The sequence below is a fragment of the Lampetra fluviatilis genome, chromosome 2 (assembly GCF_964198595.1).
Source record: "Lampetra fluviatilis chromosome 2, kcLamFluv1.1, whole genome shotgun sequence".
NCBI classification, from domain to species: domain Eukaryota; kingdom Metazoa; phylum Chordata; class Hyperoartia; order Petromyzontiformes; family Petromyzontidae; genus Lampetra; species Lampetra fluviatilis.
In genome coordinates, this window is record NC_136276.1 from 4733737 (window position 1) to 4755216 (window position 21480).

The window sequence follows — 21480 nt, forward strand, 5'->3', positions numbered from 1 at the left end:
TTGATTGGTCCACACCCGAGACAGCTTTCCTTCGAGCCTAGTCTCACATGGGTTGGACCAGATGACGCCAAAAGGCGCACTATCAGAGTTATGTCTTTTGTTTGTATTATGACTGCAGGTATTGCGGTCTATGCAAACATGACTCCTTGTAAAACGATGTCAGTTTTGTTGCCAGATAGAAGGGTAAAAAAACAATTATCATATTTTTACTGGCAAATGAGGTTCCCATAGTGAATCTGAGCAGTATCACGAGGAAAAAAAACCTAAATTATCTCAAGATACCAGAAGCGGGGTGTGGAACCACATGTAAATGCATTCTCTCGGGGAAAACTGACCAGACTTCCCAGGACATCCGCCTAAAAAAAAGAGTGATCCTGGGAAAGCCATAACAGGTGGCAAGATTAAGAGCCGGCGTGGTCAATGCCTCGCTTCATCCAACCGCCGTCGGTATGTATGTGGCAGTGATTCATCTCTCTCGACATCAACGTTCATCACTCACGCCTTGGCTTTTGTTGTGGAAAGATTTAACCTACGCTTGGGGAGTGCTTCAATTATCGTGTAAGTACAACTGTTTGTACTCTTTGGTTATTTCGGTAAAGTCACGTAGGTAGAAAATGTATCGATCACGACGTTTTGATCACAACACAAGCAATCGTCATCAGGTGGGAAAACCATAACAAGACAAAACTGCTGAAGTGAAACTGCTGAAGTGAGCAGTTTTAACTTGCTGTGGTTGTCCCACCTGATGACGATTGCTTGTGTTGCGATCGAAACGTCGTGATCTATTGTTTTTCTAACTACGTGACTTTACCGAAAGAACCAAAGAGTATGGATTCCTGCAGTCACGAAAACTTCAAATCAAGATACAAATGTTAGGTTAGTGCATCCAAGTTTTGTACAATGGGCTACTTAAACATGTTACCCCACCTACTCTAAGGAGATAAATATGTCTGTCCTGTCTGCTTTGAGTACTGTCAAGAAATGAAGTCACCTGCACATGAGCTGCCGATTGAAGACGTAGCCATGTGGTCTACGACTTATCACAAGTCACATCAAGGTGGCTGAAGAGAGATATATATGAAAAGTGGATGGGTGATGGGGAGGAGAGAAAACAATGAGATTAAGGTCATATGATAGGCATTGGAGCAATTATAAACGAGTGAAAGTAATGCCAAGATGACCGAATGAACATTAGCTTAGTCCAGTGTAAATGTCTCTCATGTAGATCAACAGCAAACGTTTGCCGACAAAATTTACTCAATAGCGCATATCTGCAGAAAGACGTGGATATATGCCACCACTTTTCTGAGTCACGCCTTTCATCGAAAAAAATAGGGTAGACCACTTTTGGGGCCCTCTCACACTCTGGTCAATGAGAAGATAGTAGATCGGATTAATGTTCTGTCACTTTAGGAGGATTCCTTTTAAACACAAAATAAAGCTAATAGAATCAATTGAACAGTTCCAGGAGACAATTTCCAAGTGATGTATGCATGAACTGACTCGAATAGGATGAATTTTCCACCACTTCTGAATAATTAATTGGCAAAAAATGTAGATAGCAGTGCTAGAGCAAGATCACCTCCCTGTCACCTGTGGATATATGCGGATAGGATCAAATACATTTGTCAATTTCTAGATGACTCCTCTTATGTGTGTTATATGTAGATGATAGGCCGTGTCCGGATTATTCACTAAACATCTGAAAATAGGTTAAATGTAATTCTTTTTAGACCACTTCCAGGTGACTTAACCGCGGATAAACATGAAATTTGTTTTAATATCGAGATCTGCATAAAATCCTTCCACGAATTTTTAGATTATATCTTTTCTATGGCCTACGGTTCCATATGTTTCACGAATGAATTCCATTTGCGAGTTGCCAATCATCAACCTCTCGTGACGATGAAGACGACATGCGAATAGAATGACATTGTTGTCACTCCTGTTATCCATGAAGAAGAAAAACCCTGCCGATAATAGGAATCCACCGACAGTTGATATGATATTTTACACATCGATTTGCATCATCGCCATCGTTTCCATTACAGCGTTGGTTGAGAGGCAGAATTACACGTTATGTGTGCATTTTAGTGAATATCTGAAATACCCAAGCTAAATCTACATATTACTTGAATATTGCCTCTTAGAGTAGTAACATCTGAAACTTGATGTAATCAGGGTATTGCGTGAAATGAAAAAGAGGTATTTTCTCTGACTTTGCAGCATTACTGCACCATCTGCTGTTTATTCTGTGGCATTGAGAGTCAAGCATGACGCAGTAGTGCACGTATTCTGTTTCAATGTGGAATTGACAGTTGCACAGTGCTGGATCCTTCCCATAAAAATTGTAAAGTAAATTATATTCGTATAATTTATTCATTTTTTTCTGTTAATTATGTTTCTTGTCAGATAATATCAGGCTCTTACTGCACTGGATATCCAAGTGTTTGGATACAGAGTTTAGGCTTTATAGGCAGCTAAGAAAGCTCTGTTTTTTGACCGACATGATTTGCCTAGTTAGAAAGAAAATACTCTTTGTTTTTTTCGGTAAAGTCACGTAGGTAAAAAAGAAAATAAATTAAATCACGACGTTTTGGAGGCAACACAAGCTTCCGTCTTCAGGTGGAACCGTCATAGCAAAATTACTGTATCACTTGACGGTTCCACCTGAAGACGGAAGCTTGTGTTGCCTCCGAAACGTCGTGATTTCATTTATTTGCTTTTTTACCTACGTGACTTTACCGAAAAAAACAAAGAGTATGGACCCTTGCAATCACGAAAACTTCAAATCTAGAATAGAAAGAAAATGTTTACCTATATGAGCTCGTTCTGTATACTGCAGTGAATCCCTCTTAAATGCAGATGGACACATACATATTTGCATAAAATGGGACCTTTTTTGCCAGTATCAAAGTATGAAAAATAGTAATAGGTTTTACCCTTTCTGGCAATAAAACAGCTGTTAAGATGTTCAAACACCAAATAGATTCCTTTTGCAGGGAATGAAGTCTGCATTAACCACACGTACTTGTGGCGAACATGCAAACAAAACATTGCCATAAAGGGTAAAACTTATTCTTATTTTTCATACTTTGATACTGTCAAAAATGGTCCCACGATATAGCGGTTCACACCGAGCTATAAATGATCTAATAGTGACATTGTCTTCATACTGTTCGCCTCTTGTCATTCTCAGGCCTGACACTCGTGAGACTGGGCCATAAAGAAGGCTGTCTCTGGTGTAGGCCAATCAGTTTCAAAGACAATCCATATATTATAAGAGCGTGTTTTATTTCCATGTTCACCACAAGTACGTGTGGTTAATGCAGACTTGATTCCTTGCAAAATATATCTGTTTGGTGTTTGAACATCTTAACACTTGTTGTATTGCCAAAAAGGGTAAAACCTATTATTATTATTATTTGTTATATATTTGCATAGTTAGGACTTTCTCTTTACAGTTACATTACCCATAGCCTTAAATAATGTAAAGCAAAAAACTCCCTAAACTTTAAATTAAACTAAACATTTGAAAAGTTATACGTATAAGGACTTGCACATTACAATTAGATGTTTCAGAAGTGAAGGCATTTCTATTATTTTTTCGGGAATATAGTTTTCTCAATATTATGACCAAATGATTGTAAAATTGCACATGGTACTTTTTTTAAAACATTGACCATCACTGGTACAACTGTGCAGTATTTGTTTTTGTACTTTTGAATATTCTATAGGGCAGTTCCAAGATCAAATATCTCAGTCAAAATGTCAAAATCATCCGAAATATACGTACTGGGTGTACTTTTGAAGGCAATTATAGTTTTTGCATGTATGGCTTATTTATGTAATCGGTTAATAGTGTGACACATACAGGAAACTGAATGAAATAATCAGTTTGAGTATGTCCTACACCACGGTATTTTATGAATATTTCTCTTTTATCAAGAAAAGGTAGACACATTATTTATATAATTTGTTGATATGTGCCGAAGTAAAAAGGCACTTCATGATTATATAAATTATTACCCACATCTTTAATGTGCCTGAAATGAATGTCCAAAGTCATTGAAATGCTCTGTAATTACATTGCGTCACCAACAGTTGCACACTTTGGTGAATCAGTGCCTTTTAACAAAGGTCATATACTCATTTTCAAAGAGGAGGCCATCGAATTGGCAAGAGACAGCTGCACGGTTATAAACACTGCTTTGGTGAGGATGCAAGCGCCGAAAGGTGCAGTCCCTTCACCCCCCCGTGTTAAATTAGATCCACATCTAGCGTCAGCCTTCAAGACTGGCAGGAGCAGCAGGCTGCAGACCGCATCGGATGACGCCGCTGCATCCACCGGGCCCGCGGCCTCACGTCGAGACCCAACGTCTCGATGCCGAGGTGCTGGATCGTCGCCAAAGAAGACGGAAAAGAAACCAACCCCGGCACCGCGGATTCCACTTCCATCCTGGACCGCGGCGTGCCCTCAGAGATCTGCGGATCCACAAAATCAAGAGCCACCCACTAAACCTGACGGACCCCCACCCCCCTCCCAAGGGACTGACGGTAGCATCAGCCCCGTGCACGAGTGATAAACTACATTCGGCAAGATAGACTCTCCGCCTGATGAAGACCGCTTGTGTTGCGATCGAAACGTCGTGGGTTTTTTGCTTTTATTATTTTCAATTTATAATTTTTTATTGATATTTTTAACCTTTTATTTTATTTTCTATCTACGTGACTTTACCGAAAGAACCAAGAATATGAATTCCTGTAGTCACGAAAGTTTTAAGACAGAACGAGAGACCAGTTTTATCATAATTCGGATTAATTAGTACAGTCCATTCATCCATGCCTTCGGGCGCATGTATTTAGAGAGGGCTTGCATTTCCACTGTGGAGTCCCCCACTAGCATCTACATTCAGGCAATGAAATCAATATCTGTGTATAAGAAACCCCATTACAACACGTCTGCAAGCTGGAAATACATTTAATGAACTACACCAAAGTGTTCACACAGTCATCAGGAAGGCAGTTTCCAGCATGCATACATGGCCATGTAATTTGACCACCACATTGCATAAATAATTATCTTAGCCTTGTTACTGCTGTGCTATTGGATGCCCCATGAAGACTATCCCTAGGCCGTGTTGCAATTGCAAGTCTCCAATGATTAGGCGCGTGTCGTTGACCAATAACAAACCTCTTTAATAACCCAGGAAAGCATCGCGAAATCTCAAGACTAGTATTCAAGAGGTTCTTGCATTGAGGTACCGCATTTAGCCAATCTCGAGTATGAGCATTTAACTTGTGAGAGGAAATCGCAGTAACTATAGAAAAAAAAAACCACGCATGCAAGAGGGTAATACTCAAAGCTCATCACAAATGTATTAAAGAATAAACTTTGCTGCATATCCATCGTCTGGCCACCTTGCATCCAACACCGCGAGGCAGTGGGGACACACGCCTGTAATTCAGCACTGGAAGCAAGGGTTGGCGGATCGTACAACTGCTGTGAAATTTCCTTCCCATGGGCATTGAGGTTTGCCCTACCCTCCTTGCCTTGCCAGATGACAGTACAGCGAGTGTGGACTAATCTCCAGCTGTATGGGATAGTGTTGCCCCCTCGCATACATGAGTTTTCTCCGGGTACTCTGGTTTCTTCCGAAAACATAGAAACACTCAATTAACAAATAACACCTTAATACGTAGAGAAATGCAGAGCTAAGGTGGCAGAATTTGGAATTGGCTCACCACCCGACTGCCTTTCCCGCTTGTCTGTAGTTCCTCACGCCATTCTAGGTCTTCAAGAGCGTGCAAATACTGAGCATTACACATTTAATGTATTGTTTTTTATTCAAATGCCTTGGCATTCCGAGGCAGTCTCCCATCCAAACACTAGCCGGGCTCATCACTGCTTAGCTTACGATATGTGATAATATCGATCTCATTCAGGATGATTTGGTCATAGGCAAAGCACCTCAAGGGAATTAATTTGTCGCGCATAGATGGGGACGTGTACCGCTTAATGCAACATCGTGTGCCGATGGCACAGTGGTATGCAAGTGCACAGAGCTGCCTCTGATCACGTGGGTTGTTTTAATGATGCACGGTGTAACAATGCTAACGCACGCCTCGGGTGTCGAGGTGCCAAACATGAAGTCAGTGCTTTTAGATGTGTACTTCTTTAATTCATCATTTGACCACATACATTTAACTTCCTGTAACATCTCAAAATGTTTAGCCATTAAAAAAACTGTGCAATTCAAACACGCACTTTCATCTTTAAATGGCAAATAAACGTGTCTATCATTTTGATCTTAACAATGTTACAGTCAGCAACTTATCGCTTCAGTGACGTCACAAGGTAGAGTGCAGGATCACGTGGTAGCTCACCTCACACAGCCTTTTCATACACTCTCCATCTCTGATTTAATAGGGTTTTTTAAAAATAAAAATAGATCAACCGTAATCCCACAATACAAATGCGTTCGCACAGAAGCAGTTTCATTTACCCATATTTCAACACCTCGTTATCATAGTGAAAGTAAACATCATCACAAACTATTTTAATCGAACCAGAATATCACCTTCCTTGAGTACAAATTTAAAGCATTTCAAATACGTGATCATCTTTACAATTGGTCATTAAAATGCAGCATACACGTCTTTGTACAAAGGCACATTCCAGAACAAAATGTTAAAGTACGACTTTTAATTGTTTCTACTCGACCCCTGGATCTTTGGAGAACAGACGTCTATAATCGTGGCTACCACAATAATATATCTTCAAATTTGGCAATACTGTACAATGGTTACATTGTTAACAATGTTTGTACAGCAGTTAACATATATTTAACATATTATTTATTTCGTAAACATGTCTTTAGATACAATACAATGCAGATGAAATCACACATTTAAAATTACAATTGCATACGACCCATATACTTTCACATTGTTGAATATAATTTTTTACTAATAATGATGAGACGCACAATAATTGATGCAGTTTACGTGAAGTGCCTCAAGCATTATCTTAAATAGGCGATTGATTTTAAATCAGTCGCTCCCAAAAAAACTGTAAAATATGTTCAAGATTTTTTATGATCTCTAAATAAAATGCCCTAGCCCAAAACAGGCGGAAAAGTGTTCGCAGATTGCTTCATGAAAAGGCTACATTTAGGCTTCCATACAGCTCACAGCAAGACACTCAGGCATGTCCCTGTGCATGCAGCCCACACACCAGGGCAAGACAATGATGGGCCTTTAAACAGGCGACTTCGGAGTGTCTCTTGATCGTCTACTTTCTCGCTGTGGCAGAGCTGTTACAGGCAGAAGACAATCTTTCTCCGTAGAAGCACTTTTCTCAGGACTCTGCAATGCCTGGCCAGAAGGCACTGTCGCCGTATCATCCAAACTTGGCTTTTTGGGCTTGATGGGTCCAGTTCTACGAGGCTTGTTGTTGGCTTCACTGGAACTGGAAGGATGGGCATTGGTGCAGGTTGTGGATTGAGAAAGACAAGGTGCACTGGCCATGAGTGTTGTGATTGGAACACTGAAGGGTGCAGTTTTGGAGACTGGAGATGTCTTGGCTAGGATTGGCATTCCATTGTGCTGATGGCTCATCATGCCCTCCCTGGTGGCCGAGCCAGATCTGTAGCCGAGTATGGGTCCAGTGCGATGCGTGAGTCTAGCCACACCAACGGCAGCCAGGCCCACCTGCAGAATGCAGCCACAACACACGAGGGAGTGGAATGACAAAGTCAAGGATAAGTAATTTTCACAAACATTACAAATGTTCTTAACATAAATGAACACGTGCATATGTACAGCCATTTTGTCAATCTCCTGCTGAAGGAATTCCTACACTGTTTAATGGTTATTTAAACATACTTCACCACACTGGATAGCGCACGTTAGTGATGGGTGGGATGCATAAACAGGGGGGAGCACACAGAAAGTACAGATCAATGGATGTTGGTGCATCTGTCCTCTGTTGCCCACCCACCATACAGCCCTAGAATATTAAATGGAGATAACGGATGACAAAACTCGCATGAACGCATTTTTTTTTTTATGTAAAAGTGTTTTTCTTGCATGAGGGCTTGTACCTTTGCTGGGGTAGTGGAGACCATCGTGGCAGCCTGGGATGCATTCGACGTCGCACTCCTGCTGTGCGAGCAGCTCTGCGTACCAGTAAGTGGACCATTCTGAGCTGAAATTATAGTCTGAGAGCCCGCCTGGGCAACAGTCACGGAACTTTTGTGCCCAGTCATCGCAGGACTGACATTAGCTGTTGTTGGACTGCTCCCAACAGCAATAGAGCTTCTCGCAGGAGTAATGGCGAGACTGCTTTCAGAAGGCGTTGCAAGAAGAGCTTTGTTCTCGACAGGTGCTGCAACGCTCATTTGTGGTGCATCCTTTTCAATCGATGCCACGGTCATGGACTTACTGTGAGCAGGAGTTATGCAGCATTTCTGTGTGGCACTAACAAGCTTGCTTTTTTCACCAGCCATTGTGATCGACATCTGCTGTTTTGCATGCTCCGTGTTGTGTTTGTTTGTTACAAGGCTCTGTTGAGTAGTAGCTGTTGTGCTGTGCTGAGCAGCAGCTGCAGTGCAGTGTTGCATAGCAACTTGAGTGTTGCGCTGAGTAGTAGCTGTAGCACTGAGTTCAGTAGCAGCTGTCACGCTGTGTTGAGTAGTAGGTGTAGTACTGTGTGGAGTAGTAGATGTAGTGCTGTATGGAGTAGATGTAGTGCTGTGTGGAGTAGATGGTGTAGTGCTGTGTGGAGTAGTAGATGTAGTGCTGTATGGAGTAGATGTAGTGCTGTGTGGAGTAGATGGTGTAGTGCTGTGTGGAGTAGTGGCCATTAGGCTTTCTTGAACAAGTGCAGACTTGGGTTGAGCAATACCTGCAGACCTGTGTTGAGTAGTAGCTGCGTTACTTTGTTGAGCATAGGCCACAGAGCTTTGATTAACCGGTGCAGACCTGTATGGAGTCGTAGCTACACTACTTTGTTGAGCATAGGTCACGGAGCTTTGATTAACCGGTGCAGACCTGTATGGAGTCGTAGCTACACTACTTTGTTGTGCATTGCTCAGAGAGCTTTGATTAACAGGTGCAGGCCTGTATTGAGTAGCAGCTACGTTACTTTGTTCAGAATTAGCTTCAGAGATTTTTTTAATCGGCCCCAACATGACTTGAGAATTGGCAACAGGAATTCCTTGACAAGCAGCCACAGGGTTGCCTTGCGTGATGGCGACAGGACCGAGCTGAACAGGAGGAGCAGTAGGAGGACTGCACTGGGCAGCAGCTGAAGGACTTTGTTGAACTGGATGGGGACTATTGTGAGTTAGCGTCGCCACCTGAGTAGCAGTTTGAGCTGAAAGGGGATGGCTTTGGGATGGGGTAGTGCATGAAGATTGGTGGACAGTGCTGGCCTCGAGCAGGGTATCCACTGGTAAGGAGACAAGCGTCGCGTGTCCAAACTTTGGATGGGTGACTGGCAAACAGAGAAATATTCAATCATATTTTCCGAAAATAAAGACGTACGTAGTTTTTTTGCAACATTACAGCCACTATGTATCGGAAAGAGCATACGTAAACAGAATGCCGTTCTGTTGCTACAGATATAAATGATAATTTTTTTTATTCTTTAGGCCTATTGGCTTTCAGGGAAATTATTGTCCAGCAGCATTTGAATAAGCAGGCAAACTCTGGACCCTGTTCAACTTCATCAGTAAAATCAGGCTGGTTGAACAAATGCTGCTAGTTTACCAGACGCCATTAGCAACAGAAACCCTTATTAAAGATCGGGACCTGTTCAATGTATGCAGCTTTTCGTTGGTGATTTCATGTTAAAACATTTTGGTAAAAAAATTGTTTTTCAATGAAAGCCACCAATTTTACTCAGCTCATAAAATTTTATAAATTCTGGGGTCAAAAGAATGTATTTTATATTTTTGAGTCCAAATAAAAGTGTGTGCATTGAAACACATGTTTTTACACAAATTTATTGATTTAATTTTAATCTTGTAAACATATTTTTTACATGTACATATTCATTCTAAGATTTCAATCCAGACAATAATAGTTCATTATTGTAATAGTTCATTATTGTCTGGATAATTCTAATATATTTGCAATAGTGGAATAAAAATGTAGTCAAAAACACAGAGGCCCATGATCGGCGGGACTTGGACCGGTTACTTTAAATTAAATCTTAAATTGTCACGCGAGACGACGAGCATGTGTACAATTTTTTTAGCTCTTTAGGTTTCGTAGATCCGAAGATATTAGGCGTCAAAGATTTGAAAAAATATAAACAGACAACAGGGCAAGTTAAATAAAAGCGCGTAAAAAAATGCGTTGAATCGTAACCTCATTGAACTTGTCGAACCTCTTTCAAAATAGTCCCGCATCCTTGTACGACACGGATAAATGACAAAAGAACAAGCATCGCCACGCCCCTGGAAAAACTAAATGTGCTGGGTTTCTGAATTGCACTGTACGGTACCACAAATGAACAACTCAAAAAATACGCAGCCACACCCAACTTGGCGTTGAGTCTTATGACGTGTTTTATGGACGGACTGCTTGTTGTTCGACGCGATTACTGTATGACGTTTAGCTCCACATCCATGAGGCCCGATGGGTTCGCTCCACTTGCTGGGAACTTCTTCAAGAACTGAATTCAGTTGCCGAAGGACTGAACTTATATCGTGCCAAGCAACATGCAGTAAACGACGAAAATAACACATCGGAGAGCTATGCAGCATGACTGTGAAAACCTATACAGTAGTAGCAGTAGTTGTATTAAATGTAGTACTTACTGTTTCCAAAGGTGTCAATCATTGTCTTGACGGCTTGTCTGTCCCACATGAAGTGTGCCGTCTTGCCAAGCTCCTCATCATATTTACGCTCACTTACAAATTTCTGAAAAACACAAACAGTAATGGTATATTCCTTGTGCAGTGATGCAATGGAAAACTACACACACGTACCGCCCCTTTGTCAATCTACTGCTGGACGAAGATTTCAAAATGGAGGAAATTTCAAAGCTAACGAAAACACATCAGCATTATCACTGCTGTAAGTGTTCTCATTAGCTGCACAGTTCACATATAATACAGGCGGTTTATTAAAAACATGCTGCATCCCATATTGCCTTGAAGTTAATTGCTTTACCTTGATCTCAGCCCTCAGATCAGTGAGATATGCATCAGACATCTGGGCCGCATTGTTCTTGTCACATAGCTTTTTCAGCTCAGTTGCTTTCCTTTGCCTTGCATTCAGGATGCTCACTGCAAGGACATTACAGAGATAAATGGGTACCCATGACAAACATGTAAAAAAACACACCCAAGGGATAAATCAGGCCACGTTTGAAGCTAACCAAGAAATATTGAAAATAAATAGGTCATATTTCAAAATGTATTTGTATTACATAATATTTAAAAACTATGTTTCAAAGTAATTTTATCGAGCCATTTAGTACCTTAATTCGTTACTGGCTCTTTATTTGAAGCCATTAAGAGCATGCTACTCAATATTTTGCCTGCCCACCTTCTGCTTTAAACAAATACTACCCCAACTATTAGCATATTATAGATATTTTTCTTGCCAGTGTTAACGATGATGTTGGTAATTACATTGGCTGTTTATGCAGGCAATTTATCTTGAAAAAGCATATAGATGATAGCAGCATTTTAAAACGTTCTCTTTTGCCCAGTAATTTATATATAACCGGCATTTAGTTAGTGTCCTTGATGCAAATGCATGCTGCAAAACTTACTCGCTTCGTGCTTAACTTTATCAAGCTCTGTGAAGATGCTCACCTCCCTGTCCATGAGCCTTCAAGTCAGAAACACAAGTAATACGTCTTAATAGTTGCACAGTATTTCCTTTTTAACAGAGCAATACACCCACTGAGCCAACTCTTTCAGTGGAGTGGTACATCTGGATGTTTGGCCAATTACATTTGGAGTTTTCTGCATTTGTTTGCTTAGGCCATTTCTGGAAGAAGGGCCTCTACTAGTGGGAGCTCTAGAAAGCCCCTCTAAATAGTATTTGAACCACAATATTTTGCTGATCGCGTCAAGGAGCATAAACCATCCTCACATCGGCTTTTGGCTCACCATCGAATAGAGATGGTCACTGCATCTCGTGCTTTCAGATGCACTTCTGCAGCTGTCTGGAACGCTCTTCCTTCCGATATTAGGAAGCCACTGGAGGTATGCACTCTTAAATATAGATTGAAAACGAATTTCTTTATAACTTCTTTTCGTGTTTAGTTTGTTGTCCTTCCCCCACACTTCTGATTAGCACGTTTGGCTATGTACGGTGCGAAAGAAGTTCAACATGCATGCAATACATACATGTGGGCCTATTCTTCCACGCTTGCCAAACGTCTTGGAAGAGGTGGGAGTAATCACAATTTGTCCCACCACACGTGACCTGGCTAGCATCAGTGACGAGTGATTGATAAACCAGTTCTGAGGCCTCTGACCTGAACTAACCAGCGTGGTGAAGTATTGTCACACAACCCCCATGATATCGTGTGGCGAGGCATTCACCAGTTATTGAAATACGCAAGAGAACTAAGAATAAGAACAGACTGATGATGAAAAACGTGTTTCTTTACTCATCTCTCTTAACAGTCAGAAGTCCTTTCAAACCCACGCTGCACAAGTTCACTTACCAATCAGTCATTTCAGAAAATGCTGCCTTTATATTTTTGGTGGAACCTTCTGCTTCTTCCTTGAGTAATGTTTGGTATCTGTTTAATGATACCACACACCTTTGAAGATCCTTGACTGATTTTTCTACGTTCCCACCTATAATGACAATGATATAGATTCATTAAATAGTTGACGGTCACGTGAAAGAAGCCTTCTACGTTCCGTGATTATGTGCAGGATATGCCTTATGTACTACAGTATGCAAATGCTTATTTAATATTGCAGAAATATTAGAAGGGGTATTATTCATTGAAGGAGCAACATACAGTATATTTTTCCAATCACACATTTTCAATAATGAACACCAAATGTACAATATTTTCCAAACAGTGCTTAAACTTTGCTAAAGTCCTTGGTATTAAACAAACGAATCATTCATAATAACACATTTAAATACAAGTGAAATATTAAAATTATACATTTGGTAAATGAACACTACAACAATCAACGAGAAACCTGATATGTGGTTGCACTGGCAATGCCTTTCATCGGAAATGGGCATTTTAATCGAGGAAACAGTTTGGGACAAAGCATGGGAATTTGAGATGTGTATTTTAGAGATGTCTGCGCTTGAACAGTGTGGAACGATATCCGAAGGCAAACATTACATAGTGTTATCTCTACGTGATAATAAAATATAATGTCATGGCCATAGATTGGGAATTTGAATATTTCATTAAATCCGAGTAAAATACACAACAACGACGATAACGGCAACTTGTTGTAATTTTTTGCATCTTCAAAATAACAGCTTCCATTCAAGCGTTTGTTATCATCAGCTAAAAACCGTAAATTTAGTTTCATCAAAGTGTTTTGTGAAACCCGTCCTTTCATTCCGTACAATTCTACTCGCACAATGCAGAGCAAACAACGCACCTGGCCTTCTGCGGTTCTCTTTTCTGCTGGATCCGCCGCTGTCTCTCCTCCCACCTTTGCCATCCTTTTGATCTGGGTTGCTGTCTCTTCTGCTGTTGGAACCGCTGTCCCTACGCCCAGAGTTGCTGTTTTTTCGGCCAGGAAGACTACCTTTTCTTCCCGTATTGCTGTCCGTTCTGTCTGCGTTGCTGTCCTTCCTCTGAGTTGCACTGTTTCTCCTGTCAGACTGGCTGCTGTCCCTCCTCTCGGATTGGTCGTCTCTCCTGGAGACGTCGCTCTCCGCATTGTCCCTTTGGCCATCCTGTTTAGCAGTTGAGCTGTCCCGTCTGGAAGACTGGCTGTCCCTTCTGATAGGCTGGCTGTCCCGCCTCGCAGATTGGCTGTCTTTATCAGCAGACTGGCTGTCCCTTCTGATAGGCTGGCTGTCCCGCCTCGCAGATTGGCTGTCTTTATCAGCAGACTGGCTGTCCCTTCTGATAGGCTGGCTGTCCCGCCTCGCAGATTGGCTGTCTTTATCAGCAGACTGGCTGTCCCTTCTGATAGGCTGGCTGTCCCGCCTCGCAGATTGGCTGTCTTTATCAGCAGACTGGCTGTCCCTTCTGATAGGCTGGCTGTCCCGCCTCCCAGATTGGCTGTCTTTATCAGCAGACTGGCTGTCCCTTCTGATTGGCTGGCTGTCCCGCCTCGCAGATTGGCTATCCCCACGAGTACCTTGGCTGTCTTTATCAGCAGGCTGGCTGTCCCTTCTGATTGGCTGGCTGTCCCGCCTCGCAGATTGGCTGTCTTTATCAGCAGACTGGCTGTCTCTTCTGGAAGGTTGGCTATCTCTTCTAGAAGACTGACTATCCCTTCTGTTTGGCTGGCTGTCCCTCCGGTCAGTAGAGCTATCCTGATGACCAGATTCGCTCTCCTGCATAGCAGTTTGACCGTCTCTTCTGAGAGATGAAGTTTCACTTTTAGTAGGCTGGCTATCTCTTCTGATGTTTTGACTGTCCCTAGCAGGCTGGCTACCTCCATTAATAGAGTGGCTATCCCTTCTACCAGTCTGGCTGTCCCTTCTACCCTGGTCAGGTGCATCTGCAGCTATAGCTGCACCTGACTGTTCTGCACCATCAGGGTCTCTGTTGTTCTGGATCGGCGTTTCTGAACAGTTCAGACCGATGTCCCCGAGGCTCATAGCAGTCGCTTTCTTCTCCAAGCCATAATTTACGTCAAATACTTGCGAGTTATGTTCGACCTTCGCTGGGTTGCTTCTCCTCCTGTCCAACTGGACTTTTGTTCCAACCGCTCCTTTACCATTCTCCTGACTCTGTGTACCCAAACTAACGCTGCGCTTCAATAACATCTTCTCCCTTCTGCTATAAATGTCTGCCGGGCCAAACACGTGGACAGTGCCTGCAACGTGAGGCGTATTGTCAAGGACGACTGCCGAAGCGGAAGGCATGACAGGTGAGTTGCCATTCCTCTTTGTGTCACTTACAACACCGATTCCCCTTCCCAAAATAGCATTTGGGTTGCCGTCTCTCCCTTTAGTTTGGTCCTCCCATGTTATGGTTGTGCCAATGCTGCCAGGCTGCTCCCTGCATGCACTTGGAGCAGCGGAATGTTTGTCAAGATTAACTGTGGTTTTTAGAACTCCGCCACTGGTATCTGCTGCTAGGGACGTGATGGTTCCTGTGTCGCCCACACCCACTTGGATATCTATTTGCTCTTTATGAACTGAATTTATTTTTTGCTGCCCTTGTGATCCCACATTGGCAACTGGTGGTATACTGCCAATGTTAGACTCAGGCCCTGAGATGTGACAGTTATGATGATTCTCGACTAAATTGTTGGTCTTCTTTGTTGCATCAGAGTTACTACACTTGTCAGTTGGTACTTTGCTGCTACTATGCTTGCTTATTGAACTTAAGTTGCTGCTAAAAGACAAGCAAGTAGTTTCCCTGTCATCATGATGTGTAAAACTTATTTCAGTTTGGCGATTCGCAGTCCCACGCTGTGGCGAGGCACCAGGCAGGCTGTCTGAAGAAGTGGATGAACAAATTAAACGATGCTTTGACACTACTCCACGACTGTTACTAATGTCAAAAGCATTTTCAGGTCGGCCCGTCGGACTTTTGGAACATTCCTGAGGTAAACCATGATAAACTTGCTCCTGAAAATGAATTTTCTTCGCACCTGCAAAAGCAAAGCAATTTAGGTCAATTATAATCGAAGTTCACCGTGTGAAATAATGCTTTTAAGATATTTTCATGAAGCATGTTTCACCTCACCAGTGAGTCTACATTGAATAATACTGGTAGGAACCTCCTGGTTACACCAGCCCACAGGGGATTATAGTGTCCGTCCGTCGTGCATCCAAAAATGGGAGGGGTGGGGCTGGGTGGAGAGGGGAGGGTGGGGAGGGGCTGGGTGGGGAGGGTGGGGAGGGGCTGGGTGGGGAGGGTGGGGAGGGGCTGGGTGGGGAGGGTGGGGAGGGGCTGGGTGGGGAGGGGCTGGTCATCCCGTGGTGCCCTTATAAAACTCAACGTTTAACCTACTCACGCCGGCTTGTGCCCGCCCTCACAGTCGGGCATATTTGCGGAATATACCACGCCGCCATTGACCCTGGCTATTGACCGAGCAACCCAACGTTCCTACCAGCTCCCTCCGCAGGAATGTGTTATAATGGATTGCATAGAACGACACTAGCCACTTTGATAATTCGCTGACAGCAGTTCAAATATTCAACAGGCTACACCTGAAGCCGTGCACTGGCCTCTTCAGACTCAACAAGAATGAATACCAATTGCGGATCAACTCCCAAATACGTGAAAAAATAAGAGCATTATTATCATTATTCACCTGGAGAGAGAGGTTCAGAGTTGAATGGTTGGCTCGCCGGCTGCTGATCAGAACCATTCTCCAGGAAACCACTCTCCACGTGGATTCTTTCCGAGCAAAAGGACGAATGTCTAGAATCGACATTTGTTCCACTCCTCCTTTCACTTGAAAGCGACGCGTCTTGCAGAGACCCGTCTTTCAAGGCACCGTCACAGTCTGCTTCAAGAACGCTGCTGTCTTCGCTAACACCCGAGCAAGTTTCGCTGGCTGCCTCGGTTGCACATGCCTCAGGCTCCGTGGCAGAAGCACGAGACGGCACTTTTTCCTCAGCCCTTTCAGGATTCTGCACCTCAATGTCGTCTTGAGCTTTGATTTTTTTCTTTTTTGGAGTCTACAAAAACAAAGTGAGCGAGCACTGTGCTTTCACTGCATTCAGAGTCAGCAATATTAAGTGTACGCGGTTACCACACCATACCTGTCAACCCATAAGGTGTCCCCGTATTCTTGTACAGGGAAATTGAGTTTTCAGGTCCATACGGCGTACGGCCGAATCAATACGAGAAAAACATGTTTTTGTCTATTTTTTGTGTTTCTCCCTTGTGATGGGACATTGTAGGATGAACGTTGAGATGTATAAGGGCACGGGGTGAGCAATAAGGCCTGAATTAATATGTAATAAGGTAGGGCACTGATAAGGGGTTGACAGGTATGCGACACCAACATACTGTATCAACATGTTACGTTATTACATGATTAATAGGTGACATGGGTCAAGGATATTATTATAGGATATAAATACCTTCTTTTTTGTCATATTCCAGGCACCCAGAATTCCTGAAACATTTCCTGTTGCAGAAAATAAATATACAGTGACCAAGAGTTTTTGGAATCGATGTAATCTACAACGTAACAAGTTACATTTCTGCTGCTCTGAAACTGAAATTCTGGAGTTGTACATAGATATACTAGTCAGTCACACTCAGTCACAGAATCACTTCATCAACAGTAAATTGTCCTTAAATCAGCACAAACATGCATATCTAATACATATATATTTACTCCAACCATTATCAATCTACCAAATGGAAAAAGGTCTCCCAATACCAAGTCAGTAATAGGCTTTTACCATGTGTACTTGAGCAGTGCAGTTTTGACATAAATAGGACATTAATTGATCATTCAATTAAATATTTACCCCTTTAATTTTGCAACCACAGCACATTGTGATGTGATACATGGCAGTGCTTGCTTGGACAGTTCTCTACTGATCTTACACTGTTATTATTTTCTAGTAAAATGTTAGTTTGCATTCTTTGTGCAGTACTGCAATATTAACTTTTGAACTGTTGCGTAGAGTCAATTTTAGAAAAGCAAAAGTCATGCTGACCATGTGGATATGGACAAAATACAAGATAACACCAAAAACTAACAAATAACTCCTGAACCAGTGGTCTCACACTCACCCCCACGTGAATGCCCATTCCATAAACAGATGAGACCCATATGTTTAGACAAACACACTTTGGTTTTATAAATGTAGAGGCTCCACAGTACAGATATCGCAGGGTAACGCACTGAGGGTGAGTTAAAACTAAACAATTTTTTATTTTACCAGGCAAGGCCCACTGAGCTATAGCTCTTTTTCAGAAGCGACCAGGCCACAAATGAAATTTATAGCAGCCAAATATCCTAAACGCATGTTTCTAAATGTGGAGTGAAAAACCGGAAGTCTCAGAGAAAAATCCACGTGCCCACGGGGAGAACATACAAACTCTAAATATATAGGGTCGGGATCGAACCCATAACCTCCTGTATACCAGGAGAGGGAGTTAACATCTCACCACCGTGGCACCCAGTTTAGGAAAAACTGCTGGTAGAAGCATAAATATATACGAATATATACCGTAATACAGCGCTGTATAGATCAAGGAAATGTACATTTGTGTTAAACTCTATGAAGCAATGATGGATGGAGACAAGATGCTCTCAATCGCTGACATTTTTACGATGAGTATTGACTAAAGCCAAAGTTCAGCAAAATACTAAATCATAAAACGACTGCAAAGACGTCGCTCTCCTTTCAGTTGTGTCCGTTTTCATATGTAACACTTACTTTAAGCAACGTGATATTTGGAACCACTGCTTCCTTTAAGCAACGTAATATTTTGAACATTTGCAGAAACATCTAGTGGCAAAAAATTTACCCGGTGGAATTTAACCTCCCCCAAAGTGTGCCCTCCAGAGTCGTTTCTTTGAAACAATGACTGTCGCCCAGCAATTCTAGTGTGGTCAATCCACCCACATTAAAGAATTAAAATCAGTAAGAGGTTTTTGGGTTAGATCGCGTGAAGTATAAATGTGTCTGTCGCTAAGCCCGCCACCACCCGGTGCAGCCAATTAGTAAAGTTTGTCACGTAAACGAAACATGCCAATTCGTTACAAGTACAGCACACCGGTGTGTTAAAGAATAAACCCACAATAGCCGAATCAATAGGTTATGGATAAAATCGGTCGCGAAAGCGTACGTGTTAAAATGAAAATCAAAACAGATTTGTAGATTCAAAAAAACAATATGGGGTTACTGAATGAGCATGGGTGGGAAATTTGGACCCTGCTGTGACGAGGCGTGGCACAGTTTACCTTCGAGAAAGGCATGCACGGCGTTGTCCACACTGTAATCGAAGTGCTGCAGCACCAGAACAACTTCATTCTTACTCCGGTTGGGAAATATTGCACGGACAGCATCGATCTGCGGCGGAGAAAGGCAATAACGCAATGAGTTGGTCAACTTTGTTCCTCAAAAGCCTGGGATTAAGGAGGTGGGGGTGGGGTTTGCTCTTGATAAGTACAAACAGTTAGCATGCATGACAATTTCATCAGCAAGTTGGATTCTGTGGACTCGCCAAAGCAGCAATAACAACAACCGCCATTCGCGACTAAGTGGCAGTGATGACACCATGGCGCTTGTGCCAAGCTACGTGCACGTTAAGGCCATATGACGCGTCAAACGCTCACTGGCCAGAAGTCACAGGACAGACTTAGCAGGTGCCATGGCTTTACTGACTGGCCGATGCCACCACCTGTGCCCCTTACTGTGCCAACCCACCATATCACGCACAGATTATACACAGTCTGTACTGCAATATTTGTGTTTATATTTATCTGTTTAAAACTGAATGTTACTCCTGCGGCAGACTCATGAATGAGAGACGTGAAACAATCGTGTAGTAGGTTTATTTAACAGTGGAGTTTTTTTTTTATTCCAAATGAAATTTTCTGCAGTATATGCACATTATATACGTAATGCAGTACATGTGAATTGTCAGAAATGTAATTAACAATGTATTTTGTTAACTACACTGAAGGGTAAATATGTTGGCATGTATATAGAATTTTAAACTTAATTTAGAATTTGAAACTTAGTTTAGAATTTCATATATATCGCTCAGATGAGCATGTAAAATACCCGTAATACTTTCACGTGTTCAGTATGTACAACATGACAATCACCGTGGTAACATTATACAGCATTACACTTGAAAAGCATGTAGTGTGCTGTTAAAATGCATTAAACTGAACGAACCAAATACTTTCAATTACAAAACAAGCTCCAGCAGTTTGACGCGGAGAGACCTCTCCCTGATTATTAAACACAAAGTTATGTCCCTGCAAATATTTCGCCTTCAAGTGGGTCGGTCCAAGCAAATGTCAAAACCTGTCACCATGGCAGCAAAGAATGTCCGCATTTAATCGCGTAAGTTAATGTACCAAAAATATTTGCGACAGCAACGTCTAGTTTGTGCTGATTAACAACTTCTATGACTGGTCATAGGGTTACATGCTGTGTACTTTAAGTATGCGATATGTACAAGACAGGGTTCAATGCAAGAATAACCCACATTTCACCCATGGTGGATACGCATGCAAAAAGCACGTATCAAGGTTATATATTGGCATGTGCAGTGTTGTGCGTATGTGTCCGACGTGTTTGTATGCATTCTTACCTTTTGCTTCACATTTTCCTGGGGTTTGGGCTCTGCAATTTTCATGTCAAGGTGCAACAGGGACGAATCTGTAAAAATAACATTTACACACATTTTATTTCACCAACAAGGAAACACCATTCGTACAAACCTGTACATTGCCCGCCTTGGTTTCTCCCATCACAATCACAACCGAGGAAGTGATATGAAAAAAATAGCAAATTTGATTCATCGTAGTCAGCCATGATCATTCTACTGCTGGATGAAGACCTCCCCAAGCCACTGGCATCTCTTCTCCTGAGATCCTGCAAATTGTAATACTACAGTCTTGTATATTCTTTGGTTCCTTCGGTAAAGTCACGTAGGTAGAAAAATAATAGATCACGATGTTTCGATCGCAACACAAGCAATCGTCATCAGGTGGGACAACCACAGCAGTTTTTCTTGCTGTGGTTGTCCCACCTGATGACGATTGCTTGTGTTGCGATCGAAACGTCGTGATCTATTGTTTTTCTACCTACGTGACTTTACCGAAAGAACCAAAGAGTATGGATACTTGAAGTCACGAAAGCTTCAAATCAAGATTACAATTTTGTTATTCAGCAGTATTCAAAGTCGTTTCAGTCCTTTTGGGATACTTCAGGAGGACAGTAAAAAGAAAATTGCATCACATTATTAAACAATCGTCACGCACTAATGAAACCAATGTTACCAGCAAAGAATGGAAACAACAGCAAACAACGGCATCTGTGATTTGCGAACGCTTACGTGTTAAACTGCATTTGTATGCAGGGCAGAAGATAATAAATAAACATATACTCTACCTGTTTTAGTCACCTGCAGATACTGTAATGTAATAGCATTGAGGAATCACTGGGATAGAGAGCTGGACACCGGTATTGTCATTGGCATTGTTCCCGAATAAACAAAACAAAGACAATGACCCCCCTGTATAGTCCTAACAGACTGGTGGGACAAGTGCTGTTAGCAAGCACCTACGAAGGGCGAATAAACAATGCACTGTAGTACAAGGTGGTCTAGATGTCTCGTGACCCCCCGTT

At 42.2% G+C, this 21480-nt stretch overlaps 1 long non-coding RNA gene across 1 annotated transcript; it reads right to left on the minus strand.

Moving 5' to 3' along the window:
- Positions 1-11791: 11791 nt before the first annotated feature.
- On the minus strand, positions 11792-13685 carry LOC144937581 (uncharacterized). Its single transcript, XR_013637759.1, has 3 exons — positions 13614-13685; positions 12698-12833; positions 11792-11850 (listed from the first exon to the last, which is right to left on the minus strand). It is a non-coding gene; the product is annotated as an uncharacterized LOC144937581 (long non-coding RNA).
- Positions 13686-21480: the final 7795 nt, after the last annotated feature.